The sequence below is a fragment of the Crocuta crocuta genome, unplaced genomic scaffold (genome assembly GCF_008692635.1).
Source record: "Crocuta crocuta isolate KB4526 unplaced genomic scaffold, BGI_CrCroc_1.0 scaffold154, whole genome shotgun sequence".
Taxonomy (NCBI): Eukaryota; Metazoa; Chordata; class Mammalia; order Carnivora; family Hyaenidae; genus Crocuta; species Crocuta crocuta.
In genome coordinates this window covers 16,896,710-16,924,288 of record NW_027530545.1, presented here as the reverse complement: position 1 = coordinate 16,924,288, position 27,579 = coordinate 16,896,710, and the positions used below count along the sequence as shown (strand labels likewise).

At 36.1% G+C, this 27,579-nt stretch overlaps 1 protein-coding gene across 6 annotated transcripts in view; it reads right to left on the bottom strand.

The window, feature by feature from the left end:
* Positions 1–27,579, bottom strand: part of LOC144234466 (uncharacterized) — a 271,734-nt gene that overhangs the window by 15,414 nt on the left and 228,741 nt on the right. The window contains exon 9 of one of the 6 annotated variants that reach the window (XR_013335968.1): positions 26,872–26,923. The exons of the other annotated variants lie outside the window; for them this stretch is intronic. The gene's annotated coding sequence lies outside the window, so the exon portion shown is untranslated. The remainder of the gene's footprint in view (positions 1–26,871; positions 26,924–27,579) is intronic. 6 annotated transcript variants of the gene reach the window in all.

Genomic DNA, 27,579 nt, shown 5'->3' with positions numbered 1-27,579 from the left:
CCAGCAGAAAACCTTCCAAAGTGACTGCTGCCCCACTACACCCAGCAGGCAGACTCAGTATAGACCAGCATCTCTTCAAAGTGTCCAACCACACCCCAAAGGCAGTCTCACTTGGGACTGATGCACTAAAGCTGCTCCTACTCCAAAAAGGAGGGGTATTGATCCTACCCAGCAGGACTCTGGCACTAGCTGCACCTGGGACTCTCAGCTAACCAAGTCAGGAGGGGCAGGCCCTAACCCCTAGTGCCCCCATGACAGTAGCAACCAAATATTGCATACTGTGAGGCTGGGAGCTGGCCTCTCCTGACAGCAAGTCTGTAGTGGCTGCAGCCAGGCCTGTCAATAGTGCTGTGTGTAAACCCTTCACACCAACACACTCAGAGTAGCTATAACTGGGCCTCTCATGGCTCTGCAGGGGGAAGTTCCTATCAACTAGCAGGCACACAGTAGTTGCAGCCTACCATTGCAGCCAGTCTAGCTGAGCACCAGCCCCTGCCCACCAGCCCGCATAAAACATTTGCAGCAGGGTTTCTAAGTCAGCCATGAAGGGGATAGGCCCTACCCATAAGCATGCCACCAGAAGTTGCTATTCAGTCACAACAGGAGAGCACATGCAGCCAACACAGGGTACATCAATGGAACAGCTTATCCTGGTGACAAGGATCAGGATGTGCTACAGGGCATCACAAGATGCTTTCTATATAATGGCACTACTTTCAAGACCAGGAAACATAGTTGACCTACCTAATGCATAGAGGCAAACACAGATTCAGACAAAATGAGAAGACAAAGCAATATGTTCCAAATGAAGGAACAGAAAAACCACAGAAAAGGAGGTAAATAAAACAGAGACAAGCAATCTACCTGGTAAGAGTTTAAATAATGGTCATAAAGGTAATCAACAGACTTAAGAAAGAGTGGATAAACTCAATGAGAACCTCAAAAAAAGAAATAGGAAATATAGAAAAAAAATACAGTACTGAAGAATACAATAACTGAAATGAAAAATGAACTAAGGGAAACAGCGGTAGATTTGAGGATGCAAAAGAATATATCAATAATCTGGAAGACAGGGTTAACAGAAAGCAATCAGCTGAAAAACAAAAAGAAAGAAAAAAAAAAGAGAGACTTTTTTAAGTGGACAAGAAAGGACCATAACTGGAAGAAAATTAGAACACAAAAGTAGTAAAATAAATTCTATCTACAAATATCAGTCAACAGATGCATGAAATTTTTAAAAATGTAAAATATAGCATTATATACATAAAACATGGAGAAGAGAGTAAAATGTTAGTGCTTTTGGAATGTATTAGAACATAAATGGCCATCAATTAAATATGAACTTCATTGTTGGGGCACCTGGGTGGCTCAGTCGGTTAAGCATCTGAAGCCTCAGCTCAGGTCATGATCTCGCAGCTCATGGATTCGAGCCCTGCATCAGGCTCTGTGATGATAGCTCAGAGCCTGGAGGCCGCTTCAGACTGTCTCCCTCTCTCTCTCCCTCTGCCCCTCACCTGCTAACACTCTGTCTCTCTTTCTCTCAAAAACAAACAAACATTAAAAAAATATGAACTTCACTGTAACCAAAACCTATAATAAGCAGACACACAACAAAATAAAAATAAAGAGAAAAGCATCTAAGTAAAACAGGAAATGAAGTCATCAAACCATAAGGGAAGAGGGCAAGAAAAGGAGAAAGAGAGAACTACAAAAATAACCAAAACCCATTTAACAAAATGGCAATCAGAACATACCTATTAATATTTACTTTAAATATAAATGGACTAACTGCAACAGTCAAGAGATAGGGTGACTGGATAATAAAATAAGACCTATCTATGTGCTGCCTACAGGAGACATACTTCAGATCCAAAGTGAAGGGATGGGAAGACATTCCATGCAAATGGAAATAAAAAGAAAGCTGGAGTAGTAATACTTTCATGAGATGAAATAAACTTTAAAATAAAGACTGTGGGTCCAGTTGCAGCCCAAGATGGCAGTATAGGAAGGCTCTGAACTCACAGACACCAAATCAACATCTATTTAGAGGGCTAACTAAACTGTTTCTATATGAAAAAAGACCAAGAGATCACATAGAGAATGGTAAGATGGAGACACAGGAACTAAGGAAACCCTCACACCTGGTTCTGAAAACTACAAATGAGGACAAACAGTACTGAGGGGCCATGAGCTGATTTGTCTGCCCCGAGGCACAGAAAAACAAACAAACAAACAAACAAACAAACAAACAAACAAACAAACCGTTTTAAAGAGGAACTAGATAGTTCTGGTCCCAGATGGCAATGAAAGAAGATTCTGAACTCACCTCCTTCATGGAACTCACCTCCTCCATGGAACTCACCTCCTCCATGGAACACACCAAATTACACCTATTAATGAATCAATTCCTCCTGGAGAAGAATGAAGGGCTGAAAGAACAGCTACTAAACAACCACAGACAGAAGAGAGAAACAGCAAGAGAACAGCAAGACCTACAGAGACACAGTAATAAAGGGAACCCTGCTGTGAATAGCAGTGGGGAAGCATGGTACTGAGAAACTGGAAAGAGATTCCTCTGTCCTTAAGCACAGAAGGGGGGGAAAAAAAAAAAGCAGCAGCAGCCACGGCCTAAAAGAGCAACTAGCATATAAAAAAGACAATACTAGAACTACTGCGCCAAGCAGTAGAAGAGCTACAGGAACACTCTCCAGGTAAGAGGAGAACAACACAGTTAACATTCCCACTCCATCATAAAAGCCTAGGCCAGAGAAGTCTGGATACCATTTGGGCAGGTCCCTATACCATAACTGGTGGCTCCAAACATCAAAGCAATCTTGTGACCTCAGCAAGCCCTGGATCCTTAAGTCTAGACCAGCCCAAGTCATGATGGACCATAGGGAAAAAGAAAGTGGAGCTTTAAAAGGGCCAAGAAGTTGTGGAGACACTCTCTCTAGCTCTACCTTAAAAGACCAGACCAGAACAGTGTCCAGATCACAGTGAGCTTGAGGCATCAGAAGGTCCAGGGTCCTCAAGCCCACACTAGCCTCTGTGGTGCTGGAGCACAGAAAATAAGCCACAGGTTTTGTATGGGTTGTGTTGTTTCTTTTGTTTTATTAAAATTTTTGGTATGCTTTTTACAGTAAAACCTTGGTTTGAGAGCATAATTCATTCCAGAACCATGCTTGTAATCCAAAGCACTTGTATATCAAGGCGAATTTCAAGAACCATTGGATCAGTTGTGATCATATGATATTCAGCATCATATGCTACTCATACTGAAATCCATCACTCGTTGATAAAGTTAAAATTTATTAGAAATGTTTGCTCATCTTGCAGAATACTCACAGAACGAGTTACGATCCAAGGTTTTACTATATTTTTCAATTTGTCTTGTTTTAATTTCGAGCTTTTTGGTTTGGTTTTATTTCTTCTCACTTCCTCTTCCTTTCTTCTTTTACTATTTTGTTTCTTTTTTTTTATTTCATTATTATTAGTTTCTTTTCTATAAAAAGCAATGACTTAAAAGATAAGCTAGCATATACTGTCAGTTTCAGTCAGGCAGCAAAAACCACCAAGCACATAGAGTCTGCACAGGGGACACCATATACAAAAACTACTCCTTCAAGTTTAGGAAAAGTAGCCATTCTGCCTAATCCATAGAAACAAACACAAAGTCAGGCAAAATGGGGAAACAGAGAAATATGCTCCCCCCCCAAAGAAAAAACAAAAACAAACCTCATAAAAGGAATTAAATAAAACAGAGAGAAGCAATATTCCTGATAAAGAATTTAAAGAGATGATCATAGAGGTATTAACCAGGCTACAGAAAAATGTGGCAGTCCTCAGTGAGACCTTAAATAAAGAGATAGAAAATATTAAAAATAACCAGTCAGAGTTAAAGACTAACTAATTAAAAACACAGACTAGAGGGAGGCAACAGATTACAGAATGCAGAGAAACATATGAGATCTGGAAGATTAAGTATGGAAAACACACAAGCTGAACAGCAAAAGGAGAAAAAAATTTAAAATGAGGATAGGTTAAGAGTCCTCTTAGACAACATCAAGGAAACATTCACATTATAGGGGTGTCAGAAGAAGAAGAAAGGTATAGAAAATTTACTTGGAGAAATAATAACTGAAAACTTCCCTACCTTGGGAAGGAAATAGACTCCAAGCCAAAGAAGCATGGAGAATTCCAAAGAACATGAACCCAGGAAGGTTCATACCACAGCACATAATAAAATGTCAAAGATTAAAGAGAAAGAATCTTTAAGCCAGCAAGAGAGAGACAAAAAGTTACCTGTGAGGGGAAAACCTATGAGATGATCAGCTGATTTTTTAGTAGAAACATTGCAGGCCCAAATGAAGTGGCATGATATATTCAAAGTACTAAAAGGAAAAAAAAAAATCCACAAACAAGAATAGTCTACCCAGCAAGGTTATCATTCATTTGACCATGAGATAAAGAGATTCCCAGTCAAAAAGAAAAAAAAGAAAAAAGATAAAGGAATTTATCACTAGCTAATTAGCCCCATAAGAAATGATAAAAGGACTTCAAGTGCAAGAAATGGCTATAATTAGCATTAAGAAATTTATGAATAAAAAGATGTAAAATATGACAACATATACATAAAATGGAGAGGAGAGAATAAAACAGGAAGAGAAGAGGGGGAAAAATGAAGAGAAAGAAAAATATAGCACTATAGAAACACATTAATCACAAAGAGATCAAGGAAAAATTAAAAAAAAACGAAAACAAATTTTTTAAGTGGCAATAAATATAAACCTATCAAAAGTATCTTTAAATGTAAATGGCCTAAATGCTCCAATCAAAAGGCATAGGGTGGCAGGAGGGATAAATATTAATAATAATTAATAATAATAATAAAGACTGATTGATATGCTGCCTACAAGAGGCACACCTCAAATCTAAAGTGAAAGGATGGGAAAACTTTCTCAATGGAAATGATACAGAAAATAAAAAGGCCATGGTAGCAATACTTATACCAGACAACATAGATTTTAAAACAAAGACTATAACAAGAGACAAAGAAAGACATTACAGGATAATAAAGGAATCAATCCAGCAAGAAGATATAACAATCATAAATATCTAAGTCCCATAAGGAGCTCTTAAACATAAAGCAAATATTAATGAACATAAACAGAGCAATGGGTGATAATACATTAAAACTAGAGAACTCTAAAATCCCACTTACATCAATAGAAAGATCATCCAGACAGAAAATCAATAAGGAGAGGTCCCTGGGTGGCTCAGTCAGTTAAGCGTCCGACTTCGGCTCAGGTCATGATGTCATGGTTCGTGCGTTGGAGCCCCGCGTCGGGCTCTGTGCTGACAGCTAGCTCAGAGCCTGGAGCCTATTTCCGGTTCTGTGTCTCCCCCTCTCTCTGATCCTCCCCTGTTCATTCTTTCTCTTTCTCTCTCAGAAATAAATAAAATATTTTTTAAAAATTAAAAAAAAATCAATAAGGAAACAATGTCTTTGAATGACACATTGGACCAGATGTACATAATAGATATATATAGAACATTCCACCCCAAAACAACAGAATACACATTCTTCTCAAAGGCTCATGTAACACTACCCAGAAGAGGGCACATATTAGGCTATAAAACAAGCCTTAATAAATACAAGAATATTGGAATCAGACCATGTAGCACCTTTTTTTTTTATCACAACAGTATGAAACTAGAAATAAATCATAAGGAAAAAAACTGGAAAAAATACAAACACATGGAAATTAAACAACATGATATTAAACAATTAACGGGTCAAGCAATTGAAGAAGAAATATTTAAAAATACATGGAGATCAATGAAAATAAAAACAAAACAGCTCAAAGTCTTTGGACACAGCAGAAGAAGTTCTAAGAGAAAAGAATCTAGTGATACAAGCATACCTCAAGAAAGAAGAAAAAACTCAAATGATCTATCTAAACATCCATCTAAAAAGAACTAGAAAAGGAAAAACAAATAAAACCTAAGGTGAGGAGAAGAAAGGAAATAATGTAGAGCAGAGCAGAAGTGCATGGCATTGAGACTAATAAACAATAGAGAAAATTAATGAAATCAACTGTTTTTTGAAATGATAAACAAAACTGACAAACCGGACTCAACTAGAAAAAAAAGAGAAAGGACACAAATACAATCATAAATGAGAGAGATTAAGTTACAACTGACACCAAAGAAGTACACAGGATTATAAAAGATGCTACAAGAAATTATATACCTAGGAATATACAATATTTCAAAACTAAACCAAAAGAAATGGAAAATCTAAACAATCTGATTACAAGTAATAAAATTGAATCTACACTCAAAAAACTACCAAAAAATTAAAGTCCAGGAACACATGGATTCACAGGGTAATTCTACTAAACATTTAAGGAAGTATTAGTACCTATTCTCCTCAAAATAGTCCCAAAAAATAGAAAAGAAAGCAAAGATTGAAATACATTCTACAAGGTCAGTGTTACTCTAATATGAGAACCAGATAAAGACACAACAAAAAAGAAAACCACAGGACAATAACCTTGGTGAACACAGATGTAAAAATCCTTCATAAAATATTAGCAAACTGAATCCAGCAATATGTTAAAAATTATTCACCACAGTTAGTTGGGAATTTTCCAGGGTACAAGGATGGTTCAATATTTGCAAATCAATCAGCTTGATACACACCATCAGCAAAATGCAGGATAAAAATCACATGAACATCTCAACAGATGCAGAAAAAACTTTTGACAAGATTTAACATTTATTCATGATAAAAGCTCTCAACACAATGGGATTAGAGTGAACATACCTCAAAATAATATGAGCATATATTAAAAAGCCCACAGCAAAGTTCATACTGTATGGTGAAGAAATGAAAGCTATCCCTATAAGGTCTGCAATGAAACAAAAACGTCCACTCTTACCACCTTTATTTAACATGACACTAGAAGTCCTTGACACAGCAATCAGAAAAGAAATAAGAAGCATCCATATTCATAAAGAAGTTAAACTCTCATTATTCATAGATGACACAATACTAAATATAGAAAACCCTAAAGACTCCACAAAAAAACTACAAAAAATAATAAACAACTAACTTGGAAGAATGCAAAACTCAATAATCAGTATTTGGTAGCATTTCTCTACCAATAATGAAGTAGCAAAATGAGAAATTAAGAATATACAATACCATTTACAATTTAAAAACAATAAAATATCTAGGAATTAACCAAGAGGTGAAAGATCTGTACTCTGGAAACTATAAAATACTGATATAAAAAACTGAAGATGACAGAAATAAAAGAGAAGATAGTCCATGCTCATGGGTTGAAAGAAACAACATGGTTAAGATGTCCAAACTACCAAAAGCAATCTACAAATTCAATGAAATCTATGTCAAAATGCCAATATTTTTCACAGAACTAAAACTAAAAATCCTAAAATTCTGTGAAACCTTAAAATATCCCGAAATAAGCAAAGTGATCTTAAGAACAAAACTGGAGGTATCACAGCTCCAGATTTCAACTTATACTACAAAGCTACAGTAACTAAAACAGTATGGTACTGACACAAAAATAGATCAATGGAACAAAATAGAGAACCCAAAAATAAACTCTCACTTATGCTCTCAATTGATTTGCAACAAAGGAAGTAAGAATATGCCATGGGAAGAAACAGTCTGTTCCATAAATAGTGTTGAGATAGCTGGACAACTACATGCAAAAGAATTAAACTGGACAACTTTCTCACACCATACACAAACAAAACTCAAAATTAACTGAAGACATAAATGTAAGAGCTAAAACCTTAAATCTCCTAAAAGAAAACATAGGCAGTAAATATATGGATATTGGCCTTGCCAATACTTCCTTAGATAGGTCTCCCCAGGCAAAGGAAAAAAATAAAAAATAAAGAATTGGTACTACATCAAACTAAGACCCTTTTGTACAGCAAAGGCAAATATCAAATTGGAAAGGAATGCACATATGGTTCAGTACATGCCAATTAACCAACATGATAGACTACTTTAACAAGACAAAGGATAAAATCATATGATCATAACAGACACACACACAAAAACAAGCATTTGCAAAATTCAATAAGGATTTGTGATAAAAATCTCTCAACAAAGTGGACATAAAAGGAACATAACTCAAATAATAAAGGCCATACAAGACAAGCCCACAGCTAACCTCATACTCAATGATGAAAAGCTGAAAGCTTTTTCTCTAACATAAGAAACAAGACAAGAATGCCCATTGTGCCACTTTTGTTCAACTTAATGTTGGAGGTCCTAGCCAGAGCAAATAGGAAATAATAATAAAGTAAAGGCTTACAAATCAGAAAAGTAAACTTGTCATTATTTGTAAATAGCTTATTATATATAGAAAACCTTACAGACTCCACCAAAAAATTGTTAAAACTAAATCAATTCAGTAAAAATGCAGGTATCACTATTCAAAAATATGCTATTTCTAAACATAGTAACAAACTAGAAGAAAGAGAAGTTAAATAATTACATTTACATAGCACCAAAAAGATAAAATACTAGAAATAAATTCAACCAAGAAGCTAGAGATCTTTATGTTGAAATCTGTTGCTGATAAAAGAAATTGAAGACACATATAAATGAGAAGATATTTCATGTTCATGGACTGAAAACAGAAATGAATGTCCTTAAAACTTACTTATTACCCAAAGCAATCTACAGATTCAACTGAATTCTTATCCAAACACTTCCAGTATTTTTCACAGAACTGGAAAAAAATCCTAAAATTTTTATGAAACTACAAAAAACCCTAATAGCCAAAGAAATCACAAGAGAGAAAAAAGTAACTGGAGGCATTGTATTTCCTGATTTCAAATTGTATCACAAACCATAGTAGTGAAAACAGTATGGTACTGGCATAGAAACAGACACATAGATCGATGGAAAAGATTATAGAGCCTAGAAATAAACACATACATATATCGCCAATTAATTTAAAACAAAAGAGCCAAGAATATACAGTGGGGAAAAGGCAATTTCTTCAGTAAATGGCATGGGGAAAACCGGTTAGTCACATGCAAAAGAATGAAACTGGACCACTAACTTACACTACACACAAAAATCAACTCAAAAGGATTAAAAGCTTGGAATGTAAAGTCTGAAACGATCAAACTCCTAGACGAAAACATTATTGTTAAGCTCCTTGACAAAGGTTTAAAACATCATCCCCAAAACCAAACACCAAAAGCAAATGCAACAAAGAAAAAAACAAAACAAAACAGGTGGGACTACATCAAATCAAAAAATTTCTGTGCAACAAAAGAAGCTCTCCATAAAATGAAAAGATAAGTTACCAAATGGAAGAAAATATTTGAAAATTATATATCTATTAAGGGGTTAATATCCAAAATACATAAAGAACTAATACAACAATAGCAAAAAAAAATTTTTTTTAATTTAAAAAAGACCTGATTACAGTGGGCAGAGGATCTGTAAAGACATCTTTCCAAAGGAGACATACAGATAGTGAACAGGTACACAAAAAGCTACTCATCATCACTAATCATCAGGGAAATGCAAATCAAAAGAATAATAAGGTATCATCTTATAGCTATTGGAATGGCTATTATCAAAAAGACAAGAAACGGGAGGGACCGCCACGGCAAAGAAGAAGGGGGATCCAAAGTTCTCTNCCCTTAAAAAAAAAAAAAAAAAAAAAAAAAAAAAAAGGCAGTGTTGAAGCTAAAGGACTTTGAATTCCTAAAGTATGGGAGACAAAGAGACAGTCCCTACCAGGAACACAAGGGGACAACCTGACGATCCATAAGTGCATGATTGCAAACTGGGAGAGATAAAATGAATGGAGGGGAGAGATCCCCTTCTGACGAGAGACAAAGGGAAGGGAAAGAGAGGCCCTGGAAACATAGGACTGTATCTGGACAGGAGGAAAAACCACAGACCAGGAGGGAGAAAAATCCAATCTCTAACTGAAGGGCTTTCTCTTGACTGGGACCGGCTGCATTGATCGCACACCTGGGGAAGAGGGAAGCCAGACTCAGGCTTGTGGCTAGCCCCTCCCTGGAGTGCTATGGGACAGGACAGTGCCTGCCTGCACCTGCCAGCCAGAGACCACATATGGGGCAGCAAGTAGTGGCATTTCCCCAGTATCAGGGTGTACAGACAGAGAGTTTGAATCCCAGCCAAGCGCTGGGCACGGAACTGGGCGGATCAAGACAAACTGCTGTGGTTGTGCCTGTTAACACAGTGAGAATGGCTGGACCAGAGTGGTTAGGGACACTTGGTCTGTGGAGGAGAGACTGAAGTGTCACCATTTTCCGCCCCACCACCACCAAGATGGGGCCTCAGGGATCAATCAGTGGGACCACAGTGGAGGTGGGACCTGCCTACACCAAACCACGCCTCTCTTTGCCTGGTAACTGCTAGCTACTAAAGCGGGATGACACTGAAGAACAAGATGGCCCCTCCTCCAGGCGAGCACTGTTACAATGCCTGGTTTAATTCTCCAACAATTCTTATTATATAGATATATTCTTCCTTCCTTTTATCCTTTTTATCTCTTCCTTCCTCTAGCTTGGTTACTCTGGTTATTGATTTGGTTTAAGCAGACACATTTAATCCATTCTCTTCATACATTTTCCACACCTCCTTTTTTATTCTACCTTCTCTCTCTCTGGATTTAAACCGTGTAGTTTCTCTGTGTGGACAACGTTGTTTTCTTTTCCTCTTCCCCACCTCCTTCTTTATTTTCTTTTCTCTCTCCCTCTGGATTAAGCCATATAGTTTCTGTGTCTGGTCAAGTTTTAATTTTTCTTCCCCCCCAGCCCCTATCATTTCTCTCTTTGTATAGGAGAAGCACCGTTTCTACCCTCTGTTTACTTGTAGCTGGTGTTTCTGGTCTTCTGTTTTGGGATTTTTTGTTTGTTTCCCTTTCCAGGGCTACTTCAACAAACAAATCAAAGCACACTACCTGTTTGGAGTTAAATAACCAAAGTCACAACAACAGAGAGCAAATAACACTCTCCAAAAAAACACCTCCTGAAGGGCCAGGCCCTAGACAGTGTATGACCCCTTGTTAATATAGTTGTACTCACAGGTGCAGGGCACATAACAAGCTTTTAAAACACATAAGGGAAAGAAAAGTAGCCAAAATGATGAAATAGAAGAATTCTCCTCAAAAGAAATTCCAGGAAGAAATGACAGCTAAAGAATTGATCAAAACAGATATAAGCAACACAACTAAACAAGAATTTAGAATAGACATAAGATTAATCACTGGACTTGAAAAAAAAGCATAGAGGACAACAGAGAATCTATTGCTGCAGAGATCAAGGAACTAAAAAACAGTCATGACAAATTAAAGAATGCTATAACGGAGGTGCAAAATAAACTAGAGGTGGTGACAGAGAGAGGCAGAAGGAAGAATAGGTGACATTGAAGATACAATTATGGAAGAAGTTGAAGCTGAGAAAAAGAGACAAAATTTTGGGGCATGAGGAGGGAATCAGAGAACTAAGTGATTCAATAAAACAGAACAATATCCGTATCACAGAGGAACTCCAGAAGAAGAGAGAGAGTTGCCGAAGGTGTGCTTGAACAAATCATAGCTGAGACCTTTCCCAATCTGGGGAAGGAAACAGACATTGAAATCTAGGAGGCACAGAGAACTCCCTTCAGATGTAACTTGAATTGATCTTCTGCAGGACATATCCCAGTAAAACTAGCAAAATACAAAAATAAAGAGAGAATTCTGAAAGCAGCTAGGGATAAATGAGCCTTAACCTACAAGGGTAGCCCCATAAGGGAAGTAGCAGACCTATCAATTGAAACTTGGAAGGTCAGAAAGGAGTGGCAGGAAATTTTCAATGTGATAAACAGGAAAAACATGCATCCAAGGATCCAACAAGCCTGCCATTCAGAATAGAAGGAGAGATAAAGGTTTTCCCAAACAAACAAAACCTGAAGGAATTCATTACCACTAAGCCAGCCCTACAAGAGATCCTAAAGGGAACTCTGTGAGTAGTGCAAAGATCACAAACAATCAGAGACATCACTATAAGCAGGAAACCTACAGAGAACACAATGACTCTAAATCCATATCTTTCAATAATGACACTGAATGTAAATGGACTAAATGCTCCAATCAAAAGACATAGGGTATCAGAATGGATAAAAAAACAAGACCCATCTATTTGCTCTCTACAAGAGTCCATGTTAGACCTGAAGACACTTTTAGATTGAAAGTGAGGGGGCAGAAAATCATCTATCATGCTAGTGGAACTCAAAAGAAAGCTGGAGTAGACATACTTACATCAGACAAACTAGATTTTAAAGTCTGAAACAAGAGATGAAAGAGGGCATTATATAATAATTACTATCCAAGAAGATCTAATAATTATGAATGTTTATGCACCAAATATGGGAACACCCAAATATATAAAACAATTAATCACAAACATATGCAACCTTATTGGTAAGAATGTGGTAACTGCAGGGGACTTTAATATTCCACTTACAGCAACGGACAGATCATCTAGATAGAAAGTCAATAAAGCAATAATGGCTCTGAATGACACACTGGACCAGATGGGCTTGACAGATATACTTAGAAGTTTTCATTTTAAAATTGCAGAATATACATTCTTCTCAATTGCACATGGAACATTCTCCAAAATATATCACATACTGGGTTGCAAAACAACCCTCAGTATGTACAAAAGAATTGAGATCATACCATGCACACTTTTAGATCACATTGCTATGAAACTTGATATCAACCACAGGAAAAAGTTTGGAAAACCTCCAAATGCATAGAGGTTAAAGAATATCCTACAAAACGAATGAGTCAATCAGACAATTAAAGAAGACATTTAAAAATGTATGGGAACAAATGAAAATGAAAATACAACAACCCAAACCCTTTGGGAGGCAGCAAAGGCAGTTCTAAGAGGAAAATACATTGCAATCCAGACCTATCTCAAGAAACAAGAAAAATCTCAAATACAAAATATATTAGCACACCTAAAGAACTAGAATCAGAACAACAATGGGACCTCATCAAGATCAAAACGTCTGCACTATAAGGGAAACAATCAACAAAACTAAAAGGCAACCTATGGAATAGGCAAAGATAGTTGCAAATGACATATCGGATAAAGGGCTAGTATCCAAAATCTAGAAAGAACTTACCACACTCAACACCTGAGAAAAAATAATCCAGTGAAGAAATGGGCAGAAGACATGAATAGACACTTTTCCAAAGAAAACATCCAGATAGCCAACAGACACAAGAAAGGATGCTCAATGTCACTCATCATCAGGGAAATATAAATCAAAGCCGTACTGAGATACCACCTCACACCAGTCAGATTGGCTAAAATTAACAACTCAGGAGACTACAGATGCTGGCAAGGATGTGGAGAAATGGGAACTCTCTTGCACTATTGGTGGGAAGGCAAACTGGGGCAGCCACTCTGGAAAACAGTGTGAAGCTTCCTCAAAAATTTTACAATAGAACTCCCCTATGACCCAGCAGTAGCACTGCTAGGAATTTACTCAAAGGATACAGGAGTGCTGATGCATACGGGCACATGTACCTCAATGTTTATAGCAGTATTTTCAACAATAGCCAAATTATGGAAAGAGCCTAAATGTGTTGGGAGCTATTTCTGAGCTCATAGGTTGAGAAAGAACGCCCTATGAGGTCAAGGTAAGTTGCACGGTCTCTTACCGGTCAGATGGAGACCTATATCCACCCCCACCCAATTGTTGCTGCTTGAAGCACTGACCCCCAAGGCATTTTTGTTGATCAGTATTCAGAGTGACTTATTCTGGCCTTGAATATGTTGATTGCACCCTGTGGAGGAACCTATTGTAGGAAATTCTTCTTTTGTGATTATGGGAGCAAACATTTGTGTTTTCTGAAAGACCTGTTTTTCTTAACACTTCCCCTTAAGCAACAAGCTATTGACTCCTCCTCACAAAGAACTAACTTCACTCTTTTTATGCTAAAAACATTGTCTTGTATGCTAAAGATACCTTCCTTTCCCATAGGATAAGCATCTAAATCACCTACCTCAATCACTATTGATAAAGGTTATGCATGAGTCTTCTACAAATCTATGTTCTGGGAAATTCTTACATATCAAAGAAATATGTCATCAGAAATCATTGTCTAAGGCAAATGCCACTTCTGTGTCGTCCCACAAACAATTAATTGTAAAATAAAATTGAGCCCCAGTCAGAGCAGAGATGCCTGCCTGGTGACCAGAAAGATTCTTGTGGCTCTCTCATCCTTCCCTCGCCGACACCGTCCACCCTTCAGGGACTCCCAGACCTACTGGAGCCAGCCTCCAACATAAATGTATATCAGTTGATGAATGGATAAGAAGATGTGGTTTATATATACAATGGAATACTACCTGGCAATGAGAAAGAATGAAATCTGGCCATTTGCAGCAGCATGGATGGAACTGGAAGGTATTATGCTGAGTGAAATAAGTCAGTCGAAGAAGGACAGATATCATTTGTTTCCATTCATATGTGGATCTTGAGAAACAGAAGTCCATGGGGGAAGGGAAGGGGTAAAAATAGTTACTAACAGAGAGGGAGGGAAGGAGGGCAACCATAAGAGACTCTTAAATGCAGAGAACAAACTGAGGGTGGATGGGGGGTGGAGGAGAGGGGAAAATGGGAGATGTCCATTGAGGAGGGCACTTGTTGGATGAGCACACAGTGATTTATGTAAGCCAACTTAACAACAAATTATTTTCATAAAAAAGAAAAAATGAAAAAAGACAGTAAATAAAAAGTGTTGGTGAGGAAACTTGGCAAGATGATGGTGTAGGAAGACCCTGAGCTCACTCCATCCCATGTATTCAACTAGATATCATCCAGATCCAAGTCAGTAAACCAGAGAGCTATCTGAAGACTGGCAGAACAAATTCCACAACTAAGTAAGGGGAAGAATCTGCATCTGAAAGGTTGGGAAGGTCAGAAAGCCTGCCCACAGGAGGGAGGAGTTGCATGTACAGAGAGGGCCATTGAATGGGGAGCTCACACAGGGAAGATCAATTCCCAAAGCATTTAGCTTTAAAAACCAGAGAGGATGGGGGCACCTGCATGACTCAGCCAGTTGAATGTCTGACTCTTAGATTTGGCTCAGGTCATGATCTCATGGCTTCGTGGGTTGGAGCCACAAATTGGGCTCTGTGATGACAGTGTAGAGCCTGCTTGGGATTCTCTCTTCCCCTCTCTGCTCCTCTCCTGTTCATGCTGTCTCTGTCTCTCTCAAAATAAATAAATTAACTTTAAAAAAAACCAAAAAACAGAGGAGTTGAATTCTGTGAGTTTGTAAAACCAGTGGAGCTTGGAACCTAGAGCTTTGAAGGTCACCTGACTTAGCTTTGGGCAAGCAGGTAGGACAAGGGATAGCTGAATTACCACCTTTAAAGAGACAGCAGCATGCGTAAAGAAGCAACATAAAAAATGGCTGTTTACAAAATGCCGGGAAAAAAGAGACAAATCTGTTCATACTGAGTTCTAAGTATTTGGGGTTACTTCCTTGTAAATGAGGGAGCAGGCAGGTACCATTTTCTTAGCTCTTCCCCCAGAATTTGCACAGAGACACCTGCTGGAGGCAGGGATGCACAGGCGCTTGCTACCTAACTCACTGCAATGCATCACCCTGCTGAGTTCTCCTGAGGACTCACCCACTCCTAGACTGCTGGCCTTGGCCCTGAGCTCATCTCAGTACCCATCTGCGATGTCCTGCTTAGCTGTGTGCCCCCATCCACCCTTGTATTTTTCGCCCAGCTGTGCACCCCTAGCTGCCATGGCATGCAGCCCCCAGCTACCGCAGCAATATAGGGGATCTGGCATAGGACCAGTGTCCCAGCATACAGTTTGCTAATACTACCCTACTGCTCCCAAGTTCTCTGGTGGGCATGCCAGCTCTTGGGTGGCATGTCACCTTAACACCACAGAAAGCAAGCACAGCCCACAAGCAGAAAGTCAATGTAGATTACTACATGGAAAGGAATATGACTCCTGTTGTGTCTGAGAATTTCCCAGACAAAAACTAAAGGAGGTTGTGAACACCAAACCAGGTCTTCAAGAAATATTAAAAGGAACCCTTTGAGTGGAAAGAAGAAACTAAATGTGACAGTATAGAAAAAGGAAACACAAAAACAGTAAAAATGAATATTTATGTAAAAAAATCAGTCAACGAACTCACAAAAAACAGATATAAAATATAATAACATATACCTAACACATTGGGAGGAGAGAAGGAGAAGGATGGATTCAAACTTAATAGAGACTGCTATATGCAGATGAAATCATATACAAGCCTAATGAAAACCATATATCAAAAACCGCTAATAAATATTCAAAGAATAAAAAGAAATACAAATGCATATCACTAAAGAAAATCAGCAAAACATGAGAGGAAAGAATCAGAGAAAATCTTTAGAAACTACAAAACCAGTAAAAAAAAAAAAANGAAGGAGAAGGATGGATTCAAACTTAATAGAGACTGCTATATGCAGATGAAATCATATACAAGCCTAATGAAAACCATATATCAAAAACCGCTAATAAATATTCAAAGAATAAAAAGAAATACAAATGCATATCACTAAAGAAAATCAGCAAAACATGAAAGAATCAGAGAAAATCTTTAGAAACTACAAACCAGTAAAAAAAAAAATGACAATAAATACATATGTAAATAAGTACTTTGAATGTAAATGGACCAAATACTACAATCAAAAGACATACAGTGCAGAATGTATTAAAAAACAAGCCCCATATATATGCTGCCTACAAGAGACCCACTTTAGACCTAAAGATGCCTGCAGATTGAAAGTGAGAGGATGAAGAAACATCCATTATACAAATAGATGTCAAAAGAAGACAGAGATGCAATACTTATATCAGATGAAATGTATTTTAAAAGAAAGACTGTAACAAGAGACAAAGAAAGACACCATATAATAAGAAAGACAATCCAAAAAGAAGATATAACAATTGTAAATATTTATCTACCCAAAATCTAAATTCATGAAACAGTTAAGAACAAATGTAAAGAAATTAATTGATAATAATACAATAATAGTACTTTAATACCTCACTTACATCAATGGACAGATCTAAATTGAATATCAACAAAGAAACAATGGCTTTGAATGACACAATGGAACAGATTAATTTAACTGATACATTCAGAACATTCCATCCTAAAACAGCAGACTACATATGCTTTTCAAGTGCACATGAAGAATCCTCCAGAATAGATCACATATTAACACACAAATTCAAGACTGAAATATTTTTCATGCATATTTTATGAACACAACACTATAAAACTAAAGGTCAACCATAAGAAAAAATGGGTAAAGACCACAAATACGTGGAAATTAAACAAAATGCTATGAAACATGAATGGGTCAAGCAGGAAATCAAAGAAGATTTTTAAAAAATACATAGAAACAAATGAAAACTAAAACACACTGGTCCAAAATCTCTGGGATGCAGCAAAAACTGTTCTAAGAGAGAAGTTTATAGCAAAACAGACCTACATTAAGAAGAAAGAAACATCTGAAATAACAATCATAAGAGATGTAATGAAAAACTATATGCCAAAAAATTGGACAACCTATAAGAAATGCATAAATTCCTAAAAACATTTAAACTCCCAAAACTGGAAGAGGAGAAAATAGAAAATTTGAACAGGCAGATAACCAACAAAGAAATTGAGTATATGAAAAAAACTGTTCCAAAGCAAATGTTCAGGACCAGATGGGTTCACAGATGAATTCTACCAAACATTGAAGAGTTAATACCTATTCTCAAACTATTTCAATAAAATAGGGAAAAAATCTTCCAAAATCATTATATAAGGCCAGCATAACTCTGATATTAAAACCAGATAAAGACATAATTAAAAATAGAAAACTACAAGCCAATATCCCTGATAAATATGGATGCAAAAATTCTAAATAAAATACTAGCAAAGCAAATTCAACCAAACATTAAAAAAACTATTCACCACAAACAAGTGGATTTATTCCTGGGTTGAAAGTGTTTTTAATTTTCAGAAATCAATGTGATATATCACATCAATAAGAAAAAGGATAAAACCATATGATCCTTTCAATAGATGTAGAAAAAGCATTGGACAAAGTACAACACCCATTTACGATAAAAACCGTAAACAAAACAGGTTTAGAGGAAACAAACTTCAACATAATAAAGGTCATCACTGAAAAATCAGCTATCATCATCCTTAATGGGGAAAAACTGAGCTTTTCCTCTATAGTCAAGAACAAAACACTCACTACTTTTATTCAACATAGTACTGTAAGTCCTAGCCATAGCAATCAGACAATAAAGAGAAATAAAAGGCATCCAAATAGGTATTAAAGAAGTAAAATTTTCATTATTTACAGATGACATGAGACTATATATAGAAAACCCTAAAAATTCTAAGAAAACACTGTTAGAATTGATGAATGAATTCAGTAGTCACTGGATACAAAATCAATGTACAGAAATCTATTGCATTTCTACACACCGATAATGAAGCAGCAGAAAGTGAAAATAAGAAAACAATCCATTTTACAATTGCACCAAAACTAATAAGATATGTAGGAATAAACTAACCAAAAAGGTAAAAGAGTTTTTATATCCTAAAAACTATAAAACAATGATGAAAGAAATTGAAGATGACACAAAGAAATGGAAAGACATTCCACATTCATGTATTGAAAAAACCAAATATTGTTAAAATACCATACTACCCAAAGCAATCTACACACTTAATGTAATCCCTATCAAAATACCAACAGTGTTTTTCACAGAGCCAGAACTATCCTAAAATTTGTATGGAACCACAAAAGACCCTGAATATCAGTCAAAGCAATCTTGAAAAAGCAAAGCAAAGCTGGAGGCATCACAATTAGGGACTTCAAGTTATTTTACAAAGCTGTAGTAATCAAGCTAGTATATACTGATACAAAACAAGGCACATAGATCAATGGGACAGAATAGAAAATCCAGAAATAAACCCATAATTATATGGTCAACTAATCTTAAACAAATCAAGACAGAATATCCAACAGGAAAAAGACAATTTCTTTAACAAAGTTGTTGGGAAATAGGACAGCAGGACAGCTACATGCAAAAACATAATAATAATAATGAAACTGGACTACTTTCTCATGCCATACACAAAAACAAATTCAAAATGGACCTAAATATGAAAAACCATAAAACCACAAAAATCCTAGAGGAGAACACAGGCAGGAACCTCTTTGACATCAGCCATAGTAACATCTTTCTAGATAGGTCTCCTGAGACAACAGAAACAAAAGCAAAAATAAACTATTGGGACTTCATCAAAATAGAAATCTTCTGCACAGCAAAGGGAAACAAACAAACAAACAAACAAAAAAACACCTAAAAGGCAATGTAGGCAATGGGATGAGATATTTGCAGATGATGTAGCAAATAAAGGGCTAGTATCCAAAAGATATAAAGAACTTACAAAACTCAACACCAAAAACAAAAAACAAAAAACAAACAAAAAAAAACCCAAAACAAAAAACAAAACACCCATTTTAAAAATAGGCAGAAGACATGAACAGATATTTCTCCAAAGACGACATCCAGATCCAGATTTCATGTTCATCCAGACACATGAAAAGATGTTTATCATCATTTATCTTTAGGGAAATACAAATAAAATCTACAATGAGATATTGCCTCACACCTGTCAGAATGGCTAAAATGAACAACCCAAGTAACAACATGTGTTGGTGAGGATGTAGAGAAAAAGGAACATACATGCACTGTTGGTAGGAATGCCAACTGGTACAGCCACTGTGGAAAACAGTGTGGAGTTTCCTTAAAAAGTTATAAATAGAACTATCTTATGATCCAGGAATCATACTACTGGGTATTTACCCAAAGAATACAAAAAAACACTAATTCAAAGGGATACATGTACCCCTATGTCATAAGCAGCATTATTTACAATAGCCAAGATATGGAAGGAGCCCAACTGTCCATTAATTGATAAATNAAAACACCTTATCACAAAGAGCTATCCATTATAAAAATTCCATTTACTGATGCCATGTTAACATTTGACCTATAAATAAAGACACCAAAACCGACAGGACAGAGATGCCTGCCTGGTGATCAGAAAGGATCTCGGGGCTCTCTCACTGACACCATCCATCCTTCAGGGACCCCTGGACCTATCGGAGCTGGCGCGGCCTCCGACATAAATGGGTAAAGAAGATGTGGTATATATACACAATAAAATATTATTCAGCCATAAGAAGAAAGTAATCTTGTGATTTGCAAAGACAAGGATGGAGCTAGAGAGTACAAGCAGCATATGACAGTGAAAGACAAATACCGTATAATTTCACTCACCTGCAGAATTTAAGAAACAAAACAAACAAACAAAGGGAAAAAAAGAGTCAAAGCAAGAAATAAACTTTTAATTATAGAAAACAACTGATGGTTATCAGAGGGGAAGGGTGGTGGTGGTATGGGTTTAATAGGTGATAAGGATTAGGGGGTGCAGGGTGATGTATGGAACTGTTGGATTATTACATTGTACACCTGAAACTAATATGACATTATATGTTAACTATAACATTTAAAAAGTTAAATAAAAACAAAACAAAATGTTGGTGAGGATATGGAAAAAAGGAGTTCTACACTGTTGGGGGGGAGTATAAATTGTTACACCCACTATGGAAACAAATATGGAGTTTCCTCAAAAAGTTAAAAATAGAACTATCGTATTATCCAGCAATTCTACTTCTTGGTGTCTATCCAAAGTAGAAAAAAATAACTTGAAAAAATATATATACTTTCATGTTCACTGCAGCATTATTTATAGTAGCCAGGACATGGCAAAAACCTAAGTATTGCTAAAGAGATGGATGAAAGCTAAAGAAGTTGTGGTACACTTGCATGTGCACGCACACACACACACACACACAATGGTGTATGATTCACCCATAACAAAATGAAATCTTGCCATTTGCAATATGGATGGACTTTGACATCATCATGTTAACTAAAATAAGTGAGACACAGAACAGCAAATGCCACACTCTTGCTTATGTGCAGAATATCAAAACAAAAAACAAGCTAATGTATACAGAGAATAAATTGGTAGTTGCCAGGGGCAGGGAGTAAGGGATAGGAGTAATGGGTGAAGGAGGTCAAAAATACAAGCTTCTAATTATAAAACAAATAAGTCATGGGGATATAAGGTAGAGCATGATGACTATAGATAAACTGTATTTTGTATTTGAAGGTTGCTAAGAATAGATCTTAAAAGTTCTTATCACAAGAAAAACACTTGTAACTATGTGTGGTGATAGCCATCAACTAAAACTTATGCTGATCATTTTGCAATATATACATATGTTGAGTCATTATGTTGTGCACCTGAAATTAATATATGTAAGTTATATCTCAATAAAAACAGAAGAAAAAGGAAAGTAAAAGTAGGGGAAATTAAAATTACCAGTATGTATTAATAGTTTTGGTTATAGGCAGAGGACTGAGAATGTCATTTTAAGAAATGAATAGTCAATATTATCTACTTATTTTGAAATATCTGTGACAATATTTTCCTTTAAAAGTACAAGTAGATTTACATGTATGAAGAGTGTTAGAAAAAATGAATACCAAACTAGATCATTCATGCCTTTTTCAAACTTGGCCTCCAAGGCAAAGCATCATAAACTTAAAAATCACAGTAAGAGATCTTTATGTCTCAAAGATTAGAGTATCATGCATTGTTTTTTCTTATTTTGAATACGATCTGAAATAAGTATTCCCAGGTATTGAGTACCACACTAGTAATCCTAAGTATATCTGAGGATAAGTTTACCATAATCTACCACCATAGTTAAATCTGTATACATTTTGGGATAATCTGTATAACTTTGGGATAATCATGATGTTAGCATTAATTTTCTGCCTTATTCTAAAATAGTAGTAATAATAATAATAAATTTAAGATAATTACTATTCATCACATCTCAAAAGTATAATATTATCTATAATTGCTATTATATAGCACATTAAGGATTGAGGCCTTCTGGTCATTCAACTGTTGCATTTATTTATTTTTGTCTCATTTATTATAGATTCAATAATTATCCATGTACTGAATTTGTGTTAAGAGATTTTCAACATCTATGGCTTACATAATTCATCAGATATACAATGTACTCAAAATATTTTTATTCCAGTTACATATATTTTTCAAATGCCATGATTGATATAGATTTCATGCATTAATTCTTATATGCTAAACATCTACCATGGGCTATGTACAGTGCTAGAAGTTACACTGTTGAATCAGTGAAATATGATTCCTTCTACTTTTACTTAAAATTATACCACAGAGAGGCAAAGATATGGAAACCACTTCTCTAGAACAAAGCCTAGTAAAGAGATGTAAGGGAAATAGATATAGATTCCAAAAGTTTACACATCAAGTCTGAGAAATCTTTTCCTTAAGAGAGTGTATTGTTCTGACAGTAAATACAACTTTAACATGTGTAGTTCCTACAGGCAGAGAATGTGGGTAGGAAGTCATAAAAAGCGAATTGCGACCAGGTACCACACACTAGTCATTGACCTTACATCATCTAAGTCATCTTTCATAGTGCACAGTGTAGAAAAGAGACTCATACAAAAATATCAACTGGTTTATTCCATAAACGTATAGAGCAGAAATTCTAGATAACTCACTTATAGGGGTACTTAGTTTGATGTGCAGAGATCTTTTATTTTTTATTGTCCTAGTCATTTAAAATGGAGAGATTTTATGCAAAACTTTGAATTTCTAGCTTCTCTTCAAAACTTAGAAGATCTGGTAACAATTAATGCTGTAATCTTTCATGTTAATAATTTGCTGGAACTGAATATTGGCTGCACTCTTTAGCAATGACATTTATTCTCCATTCATCAATTAACAAATATTTAGCGAATATCTACTGTGTGCCAGACACTACTCTAGATACTGAGCAAAAAGAGACCAATTCACAGCACTCATTGCACTTACATATTCATAGGATGGGACAGAAACACAGCTTGCAAATAAACATGCAGATAAAACAGGTTAACATGGTGACAAATGTTATGCTTAGAACTATACAGGACACTGGGACAGAAAGTAACTTCACTTACATCCTACTGCCTCACATTCCCAGTGATGATTTAATACTATAATCCAGGATTCACATATTATAGCTCAACCAGCAAATCAGGCCAACTGCTTAAGTTTTACTGGAGCACAGCCATGCCCATTCATTAACATCCTGTCTGTCTATGGATGCCTTTGTGCTACAAGTCAGGGTTGAGCAGTTGCAATAGAGACCCTATGACCTGCAAAACCTAAAATATTATCTGGCCCTTTATAGAAAAAATAATTGCTGACCTCATTCCTGCTAGTACTCTAAATCCCCTTTATTCCCCAACTTTTTCTTTTTTCCATAACCCTATGGAAGTTCTATTTACTATACATACATATTTTATAGCTTATTGTATTTTCCCCTCACACTAAGATGTTAACAACATGAGAGCAAGGTCTTAATTCTGTTCTATATTACTGAGTACCTACCATATTCCAAATACATATTTGGAATATGGTAGGTACTCAGTAAATATTTGTAGAATCATCAAGTGAGGTTAGAGAAATAAGCAGTATATAGCATAAAACCATGGGAGCCATGGTGAGTAATTTTATTCTAATCTATGGGCAACCACAGGAGGGTTTTAAACTGTGGAAGAACATGACATGATCCAGGCCACCATGGTCTGATGACTTCCTATTCTCCTCACCCAGATTGAGCAGGCTCCTTCATTTGTTACTTACCTGACCTATGCTACAGATTTTAGTACAGCAAGTACGCTGTGAATGGGCAATGATTATGGTAGGGGAAACTCAAAAACACCAGTGCTCAATGACTGACTCTACCTCAGAAAATTCCTCTGTGGACAGAAGCCCCAGGGAAAGGTGATTTACTGGCAAGCTCTACATAGTTCTTCCATAACAGAATTAAATAGCAAGCTCAATGACTTTGAAACAGATTTTAGGGGAATTTCATATTTAATGAATTACATTTGTTTTAATGCTTATAAGCTTAAGTTGTCTTCTGAGAAATTTAGGCCAAGATGTTATTGTACATTTGTACAAATGAGTATCTCGAGTGCACATGCATGCTACCCATGGATTATACGTGTGCTGAGAAATCAATACCCCTCTACTTTGGGGATGATCAGAACCCTCCCCAGCTCAATTATGGCCTCATAAATTTAACCTGATATGTTATAGAATTATTATGTTCTATGAAGGCCATAAGGTTAAGAAGTCCTGTAATGGACAATAATCATAATTATTGATACTAGTTTTCCATAAGAGAAGAAAAATCAAAGATATATTTGTTTATTAAGATTATGAGGTTTATTAGGAGAATTTGGCAAAGGCTTCCTGAATGTATTTCTATTTTTAATGAATTTACAAACTAGAAGAAACACATATAAACAATAAAGAACACTGATATAAATGGGGACACAAGGAAGGCTTGAGAAATTTCATTTGGAAGATCAAGGAGGGGCTTAGGAAGAAATTGGAATTGGAAATATATACTCAAGAGTTAAGAAATATTGATGGAGAAAAGGAGGCTGTTAATTGCCTCCACATTGCTATCCCAGAGATCTAATTTTTACATTCCTTGGAATGAGGACAAAGAGGAGAATAATTTTCACATTCTTAAATTGGCCCAAGAACCAATTAGCCCAAACGGAGATGTTTCAATTTCTTTATCAAGCAGTGTGAAATGGTTTTTCCCTTACAACCCCTTTGGACCTTCCTTCTCATAACCAAATCATTACAAAATTCCCTACTAATGAGCTTATAACCCATATGTCTATCATGGAGCAGCCTCATCTCACACAACAAATGGGAGTTGTGGAAAGCAGAAAACACTACTCTGATACCTAATTAAGAAAAAAACTGCCTCAATTTATTTGTATAGACAGGGAATCTGGGGAATATTTTGGATTAATCTAGAGAACACACACACACACACACACACACACACACACACACACACACACACAATGAAAATCCAAAAAACCCAAAGCAACAACCATAGAAAAATTCCCAGAGTGTCACTTGGCATTTGTTGTTTATTCTCAAAAAACAACAGATTCAAACAGTTCAACAGTGTCAAATACTACAATTGTATGATTCAGAGCTTCCCAGACTTCCTTGATTTTCAGGATCCTTTGTGTCTCAGTAATTTTTCCATGTTGGTCAATAGAATAATTAGGTATTGCTTTCGGCCTGTTTATAAAGTAGTGAGATCCAAACAACCTAGTAATTTATGTCTTAATTTAGTAACCTTTTGAAAAAAATATACAAATTAAAAGAATTTTTTTCATTTTTAAATAACTATAATTACATATAAAGTGGATTTGTGCTCCTGGAACTAAAACCTTGAAATTAGATTGGATACTGCCACCTCATTTCCTATTCCATATTGATTTTCATTCACTATTCATTTTTATCACATCAGTGAAAACCCAGCTTTATAAAGATGTGACCTCATTGAAATAAATGTAGTGCAATCTAATGGTGAAATATGAACTACCTCAAGCCAGTAGTTCACACCATATCTGACAGATGTTACATTTTGCTGCATTTTCCTTGTAAATTTAAAATCTAGTGAATGTAATTCTGAAGAAACCATCGATACACAACCAATCAGAATTTTGTTTCTGAGTCTGTCAGGGTATTTGATATCCATGTCTATTTTCCATGGGCTTGTTTTTCATTTCAGGGATGAATAACCACTTGAGCCTCATTTGTTGTTGTTGCTGTTGTTTTGGTTCCTAGAAATACAGCTTCAATTTATTCTCAATTCTCCAAATGTTTCTGTATCAAATATTATTGATTTGCAATATATTTAAAGGCACAAGGGAAAGAATCAAAAGACTTCTGTGTGTGTAACCACTCACCTCTAGTAAACATGTTCTGTACAGATATTATTTTTATAGTATCCTTAAAATGGAATAATATGTGCTTCCCCCCTAGGTTCTCTTTTCAGACCCTTTACCCAAACACCTCTCATTAACACATTTTAACGTATCAGATTCATATACAACAAATAGTAGCCAGGAAACATCTAATTAGAAGAGCAGTCAAGAGGTACAGAGAAACTGAAAGGTAAAAAATAAATGGAAGAAAGCCTTTCTTTACTGATTATCATATTATGATAACATGATAATTATAATAATATTATCATAAATGGAAAGAATCCAAAAGCCACTGAAACAAAAAGCAACTTATGAAAGTTTCATTCATGACTTAAAAATTGAGAAATCCTATCTATGTGTATACATATATCCATATGTGTGTGTATGCATTTTCTAAGGGAATCCAAATTTTAAGTCCAATAAGAGGAGATCTAAAACTACCCAATAATTAATATCCTTTACCTTACTACATTAGGCAAGAAATATATTATTAGTCTTTTACATTGAGAAAGGCACTTTGAAAGATGATCCCATCAGTAAGGTGTAACAAATCCACTAGAACAGGCCTGTAAGTACTCAAGGGATTAATCTTTTAACTTACGGGCAATCTCATAGCCTAGCCAATGCTTGGAATTGCTGTTAATCATACTGCAAACTAAGATCTTCATACAGATTTGTTTGTGATTTAAGCATGAACATATAGCTATGCTCCATGCATGGTCACTGAAGAACCTTAAACATAATTGTTTCCATTCTTTTACCTTTAGCAGAATAAGAGGTAATCCTTCTTAATGGCTCCATACTGTATCTTCCCTTGAATGGAACAACAGGAGAAGCCAATGAGGCTAATATCATTTGGAGGGGAAAAGAGAAAATACTCTGGCAGTTTAAGAAGATGTCATCAGGAGAGAGAGAGAACAAAACAAAACAAAAGCAAGAATTTCAAGTCCTCTTCTTTGCATATTAGATACAAAATATAAGAAGGGTTTACAGCCTTCATAGAAGCCACAGGGCATTACCCAGCTCCAAAAACTCTATTCACATATACTACTTGCAAAACATAGTTGCTGTTCTCTATGTTTTTCATGCAGTACCATCTACAGCTGTATAATGCTCCAACCCTGGTAGTCTTCAAAGTTTGATAGGTTAGAATAATCACCTCTAACTTTAGTATTTTGCAAGATCAATTATAGTATTTTATATTTTCAGTAAAGAATAAGAATGTTTTAGACTGGGGCGCCTGGGTGGCTTAGTCGGTTAGGCGTCCGACTTTCGCTTAGGTCATGATCTCGCGGTTCGTGGGTTCGAGCCCCGCGTCGGGCTCTGTGCTGACTGCCAGCTCAGAGCCTGGAGCCTGTTTCAGTCTGTGACTCCCTCTCTCTCTGACCCTCCCCTGCTCACGCTGTCTCTCTCTCTCTCCTAGAAATAAATAAAAACATTAAAAAAAAAAAATTAAAAAAAAAACAAAA